This window comes from Pinus tabuliformis, chromosome 5_2 (assembly GCF_031772625.1).
Source record: "Pinus tabuliformis cultivar Carrire ecotype Pingquan chromosome 5_2, CPIR1, whole genome shotgun sequence".
Lineage (NCBI taxonomy): Eukaryota > Viridiplantae > Streptophyta > Pinopsida > Pinales > Pinaceae > Pinus > Pinus tabuliformis.
The window spans coordinates 14,708,434-14,714,711 of record NC_142306.1 but is presented as its reverse complement, the minus strand read 5'-3'; the positions used below and the strand labels follow the sequence as shown (position 1 = coordinate 14,714,711).

Genomic DNA, 6,278 nt, shown 5'->3' with positions numbered 1-6,278 from the left:
TTTGCAGTCCTTTTTGGGATTCTTGTGGTTACATGTATTGATGGTGTGTTTCTCTATGTGCTTGTAAGTGTGTTATGTGAATCATTTCCTTTCTTTTCCTTCTGCACATTAAACAAATGAAGTGTTAAAGTAGAATTCATGATTGTCATGCTTTGCTTTTAAGTTTGTTTAATTTCAATGTTTCTACTGTTTAAGGAGAATTCAAAGTTATTGTTTGCTCTCCTTAGCTCCTCACCTATCTTTCTCATCCATTCACCTCAATCTAAGGCATCAATATTGTATCCTACCTCGCCCCAAAGAACCCCCTGCAGAAACTGTGTGCAATCCCCGCACCCAAAATTGCCATCCCCTCAATTTGCCCACCAAAAACCCTAAAAATCCCAAATCAACCCTTTTGATCAGTTTACTAGCCTAAAATCAGTGTTACCCTATTGGTTATCTCGCCCATTGAAGATTTTGACCGAGATAGACCGGAGAGAGCCCTCTCCCGCCTCGTAGGGCTAGCTACGAGGCTAAGTGGTTTGATGTTGCCTTGGAGTTTACCTTTCTCAGCCTGAGGTGAAATTTCAAGCGCTAACATATTGGCGACCATACTGGGGAGAACATTCGACTTGTTGATTGTCTTGTCCCAGTACATGAAATCAAATTGCAGATCTGATGCTGATGGTGGACAGTAGTCAGATACATATGCAGGTTGAACCATTCACTCCAACTCGCTCCAGACATTTCAGTGCTCGTTGATCCACTCATGCAATGGTGGGTGAAGGTGTAAAAGAAGCAAGAAATCTGTTAGCAGATGATGAACTTGAGGAGGTTTTTTTCACTGTCGTGCTTTATTGGTTGAAATCTTCAGAGTTCCCTTTTGAAACTAAAGCTAGATTTTGTGAGTTAGTTGTTGAAAGAGTTGAAAAGGAGATTCAATGTCTAGATGAGCAGATCCAGTCATATGATTTCCAAGATCCTAAAAGGTTCTTGGAAATCCTTCCTCCATACTCGCCTACAAATGTTTACATTGACAGTGTGCAGCTGGAAGTATGCATTGCAGAGTTGGGACAACCAACAGAGTCCGACTTCCGCGATCCAATGGCAACATATATGGACATGTTTTTCACTTTAATTGATAGATCAGACTGTCTTGTACGTGACCAGGCTCAGTACGTGCATGAAGGGCTGCCAGCAATTACATCGGTGTCCTGGTGGAAGCATTCTCAAGCGGCGGCATCATTCTCAGGTTTACTTGAATGGTTAATCTGGCATTTCAGTATTACCTGATCTATTGTTTGTACAGCAGATTAGAGTAGATTTTGTAAATAAATAAGCAGCCATAAGGGCAGCATCTTGTTTTAGTTTGCTTGAAGATTGTTAAGTCAGTTTTTCAGTCATTTCAGTCTTGAGATTAAATCAGTTTGAGTTCAGTTTCAGTTGTGTTGATGATGACTCCATTGCCCAATGGGTGGAGGCACTGTCTGCTCTCCCAAAGTTCTGCGGTTCTTGGCACCTCCAAGAAGCGGCAGCTGCCATCCCAAGTGGAGCCGATGTTAGACTCCGTCTTATGTCAGTGTGAGATTGATTCTTCTTCAAAACCCTGTTTTGAAGAAGAAATCATTAAATGTGTTGTTTTAGATTATGTAATTTATTCTCCAGCTCTTCAAATGGCAGCAGCTTTAAAAGCTCCAATCCCTGCAGAAACAGCCAAAGAAATCATCAGATGTGTCAAAATGTTTCAAAGTTTCCAATTCTTCAAATGACAGCCCTGTTTCAGCTTCAAAGGTATTCAATTGCACACAGGGAATGGGGTACACAGTTTATGAATCTCTATCCTCAGTACACTGCTTGGGATAATCCTAAGGATCCTGAACGACAACTAGTTATTGGTTACATATCACCAGATTACTTCACACATTCAGTCTCATATTTCATAGAAGCACCTCTCGCATGTCATGATTATAGCAATTACAAGGTAGTCGTTTATTCTGTAGTTGTTAAGTGAACGACCACCACATGTGAATCGTTGTATATGGGCGTTCCATGTGTTACCATGGCAGGGTCTGTTCATGCTCACAATGTGGGTGTAAGCCTTCCGCACCAAGTTGGTTTGACAAATTTAATTGCTCAAACTGAAGATGAGTATGTCAGCAAGGCATTGGAGTTAGCTTCTAACATTCCTTTGCTCTCATCTCTGAGGATGTGTCTTTGGGAACGGATGCTGAAGTCCAAGATTTCTGATGGACATAACTTTGTTCATGGTTTGGAATCAACATACCGAAAGCTATGGCACCGGTATTGTGAAGGGAATGTTCCTTCCTTGAGACGATGCAACATGGAAAACCTACATGAGGGGTCCACAACTATGTCAGGGGTTGGTGTTGAGGACATGCTTAATAATGCAAATGAGTCATATTTACAGGGGGAGTATACAACAGCCATTAAACACTATACCATGTATATAAATTACATCCTACTGATGTTATTGAAAACGAGCTGCTGCGAAGATTCTGCTTCGGCACCATTTTGAGGCACTTGAAGATCTAGACAAAGTTCTGGATATCGATGCAAAGTTTTTGCAAGCATACTTACATCGTGGCTCTCTTCTACATCAACTTTGCAGATTTGAAGAGTCTGAGAGGGACTATAAAACATTTTTGGAGTTCAAACCTGGAAATTCAGCGGCAGAGAAAGAATTGTCTCAGCTAACACAGAGTAGAAATGCACTAGATAAGGCACTGAGTCTCTTGGACATGGGTGATTTTTCAAAAGCATTAGAGTACATAGACAAAGTTGTTCTTGTATTCTCTCCAGAATGCTCTAAGGCAAAGCTGCTTAAAGCAAGATTACTGATAGCAGTAAAAGATTATTCAGGAGCTATTTCAGAAACTGGATTTATTCTTAAAGCCAACGAAAATAATCTTGAGGCATTACTCTTACGTGGAAAAGCCTATTACTACCTTGCAGATTATGATGTTGCCATGAGGCACTATCAAAAAGGGTTGCGTTTAGATCCTGAGCACAGTGAGCTGAAGAAAGAATATTTCAAGCTTAAGAATATTTTGAAGAAGTCTAAGAGTGCTGAAGAAAATCTGGAGAAAAGGGAAGTTACGTATGGCAGCTGAGGATTTCAAAGCAGCTCTACAAGTGGATTCTAGTCACACAGCCCACAATGTGCACCTATTTCTTGGTTTATGTAAATTATCAGAAAGAAAGTTATAATCACATGAGACTTAGTGAAATTCATTGTGAGCATCCCAACGATTCATTGTATTCTTTCACAGGAAATCTTTTAATAGAAAAAGAGACTTATCCGATATCCGTTGAAAATGTTTTGCTGAGAGGTTGCAGCTTAAAGAACACCAGCTGGATTGTTGGAATTGTCATTTTTGCAAGACACGAAACAAAGGTCATGAAGAATGCCTTGAATGTTCCTTCAAAAAGAAGTAGACTAGAGAAGAAGATTGACAAAGTCATATACTACTTATTTGGAATGCTATTCATTATAGCACTGATTGGAGGAGTTGGTTGCGCAGTGGGTTTTTCCTCAATAATAATTTATGGTACCTACAACTTGGCAATGATTCAGGATATATCTTTAGTGCAGGCTCGACAGTATTGGTGGACGTACTCATGACTATTTCTCTGATTACTTTGTACAATACAATCATCCCGATATCACTATACGTCTCAATTGAGATAATCAAATTCATTCAAAGTACTCAGCTCATCAACAAGGATATCAATATGTATGACAAGGAGACAAATATGTATGCACAAGCAAGGACTTCAAACTTGAATGATGAGCTGGGACAGGTTGAGTATATTTTCTCAGACAAGACAGGGACATTGACTCAAAATGTGATGGAGTTCCACATGTGTTCAATTGGTGGAGTAATATATGGTTCTGACGTATCAGAAGCCCAAACAGTGGGCACTTTTACATCAAAACAGATACATGAGAACAGGTCCAAAAGTGAGTTTCACGAGAAAGGTTTCAACTTCTATGATCGGGAGGCTGTGCATATTCCAAATCACAAGTTCACTGTGAGTATCTTACTCAGAAGAGCCATTGGCGCATTAAGACTCATCTCGCCATCAGCCATCTAGATGTCAACAAAATTGTTTTGTCAGACTGCCAACTACTGATGATAAGGCCGAGTACGAAGAAGAAAGGCGGTTTTAACATTGTTTTTAATTTATAAAGGGCCGAATCTGGAGCTTACCTTGTTAGTCCTTCTTGGAAATGGCTCATTCAGCATATCACTTCATAATGATTGAAAGTTGGTCCGTGCCAGATGTCATAGTTTTGGTTGAATTAAGGCCTAGAAAATGCTGTGTTTAGAATGAGAGGTGGGATTTCGTTTCGTTATTCACAATCTTAAAAGTATACGTGTTGCGTGGCTGCCCTGTTTAGTGCCCGATTTTCGTGAGGCATTCTCTTATCAATGAGAAATGCCAAGTCAAGATACGCCTAAAACAGAACGAAGATATCCATCATAGTAGGAAAAATAGGAACCGATCTCCTATTTCAAGACTTCAGTTAGTAGCTGCGCTCCAGCAGTTATTCCTTAATTGGCCATCAGAAGATTTCAAGGAAAAATTTTGTTTTTAGAACAGAAAAAATGGTTCTTTTATTTTTTTATTTTATTTTATTTTTATTTTTAGAAACAGTTCCTCATTTTTGGAGAGATTTGTTTTTCAAACAACAGATTTTTTATTTAATGTATAAAAAAAAATCATTTGTGAGAGTGAAGAGAGGAGAGAGAATTCTGAGTGCTGAGAGGTGTGTGTAACAGAGCTTCATTGTACAGTTTTTGACAGAGATTTTTAATGAAATTACACAGCTCTGACTTCTGAGATTCCTGTGGTATGAAAGTTAGCATAAGTTTTTCTTCTGTTTCATATGTAAACTGTTATGTTTCATTTCACTTCATGATCATTTCTAATTGAACAAATGAAGTGTTAAGGTAGAATTCATCATTTGTATGCTCTGCCTTTAAGTTTGTTCAATATTTCATGTTTTCTTCTGTTTGACAAGGATTCATCCTCTATGCCCTTGTCAGCTCCTCAACAGTCTTGCCATCCCATTTAATCTCAATTTTATGTTAAATTTCTTTCCTACCTTGCCTCAGTCGATAATCTGTGTTTTTTATTATATTTCTCTGTTCAAGCTGTTTCTTTGCCCCATGCAGCCCAGAAAAACCCCGTCATTTTATTAAAAAACCCCTTTTTATCAATTTACTAGCCTAAAATCAGTATTCCTTATTGGTCATCTCAGCCCCTTTAGGAAACTTTTGCTGAGATAGACCGGAGAGAGCCCTCTCCAGCCCCGTAGGGCTAGCTACAAGGCTAAGTGGTTTGATGTTGCCTTGAGGTTTACCTTTCTCAGCCCGAGGTGAAATTTCAAGCGCTAACAGTTAGGACTTTAACAATGTTGTTTCATGTATGGATTTGGTAATAGTCGAGAGTTTATCAATTAATCCAATATGAAAGATTCAGTTTCGAGGGTAATTTCCTTAAGTGCTTTTTATAGTTCTCAAAATTTGTATGAAAGGTTGACAATATCTTAGACTATTAGGGATGAGTTTAGATCGGTTAATAACAAGACAATATTTTGGTAGGACTTTCACAATGTTGTTTCATGTATGGATTTGCTAATTGTCGTGAGTTTATCAATTAGGGTGTGAGAGAGTGGGATGTTGATTTATTCTCTTTATTGCTCTAACAATGTACTAAACTTTCTCCTCTTAGAGAGCCTATGTTTTTGATTCTCCATCTCTGATCTTGTAGTTTCTTATTTTTATTTTTATCATACTTCACTTTCCACTCTTATCAATTCCCTATAGTGGTCTGGTTAACTCTCATCACTTTTTTACATGTTGGAGATATGCCGACTATGCCTAACTTGTAGCTACAGTGGGCTTTAAATGTCATTTATTATACACCCTTAGCAGTTGGTAGTGGGCCACACTAATGCTAGTGGGTGCACGCTAGCAGTAGTGTGGTCCACTACCAACCACTAAGGGTGTATAATAAATGACATTTAAAGTCCACTGCAGTGACAAGTTAGGCTTAGTCAGCTTATCTCCAACATGTAACAAGGCGATAAGATTTATTAGAAGCACATCCCTATGAATCCCCTCCGGTGCTTTTGCTAACCCCCATCACCATATTACATGTCGGTGATATGTTGACTAAGCCTAAATTGTAGCCCCAAAGAACTTTAAATGCCATTCGTTATACACCTTTAGTGGTCTATTGTTGACCACACCTTTAGTGTTAGTGGGCGC

General features: G+C 38.9%; 2 pseudogenes; both read left to right on the top strand.

Annotated features, from left to right (window-relative positions):
- The first annotated feature begins 2,038 nt into the window (after nucleotides 1-2,038).
- LOC149157240 (dnaJ protein P58IPK homolog pseudogene) lies at nucleotides 2,039-3,180 on the top strand (annotated as a pseudogene).
- A 31-nt stretch (nucleotides 3,181-3,211) lies between these two features.
- On the top strand, nucleotides 3,212-4,095 carry LOC149157239 (phospholipid-transporting ATPase 3 pseudogene; annotated as a pseudogene).
- Nucleotides 4,096-6,278: the final 2,183 nt, after the last annotated feature.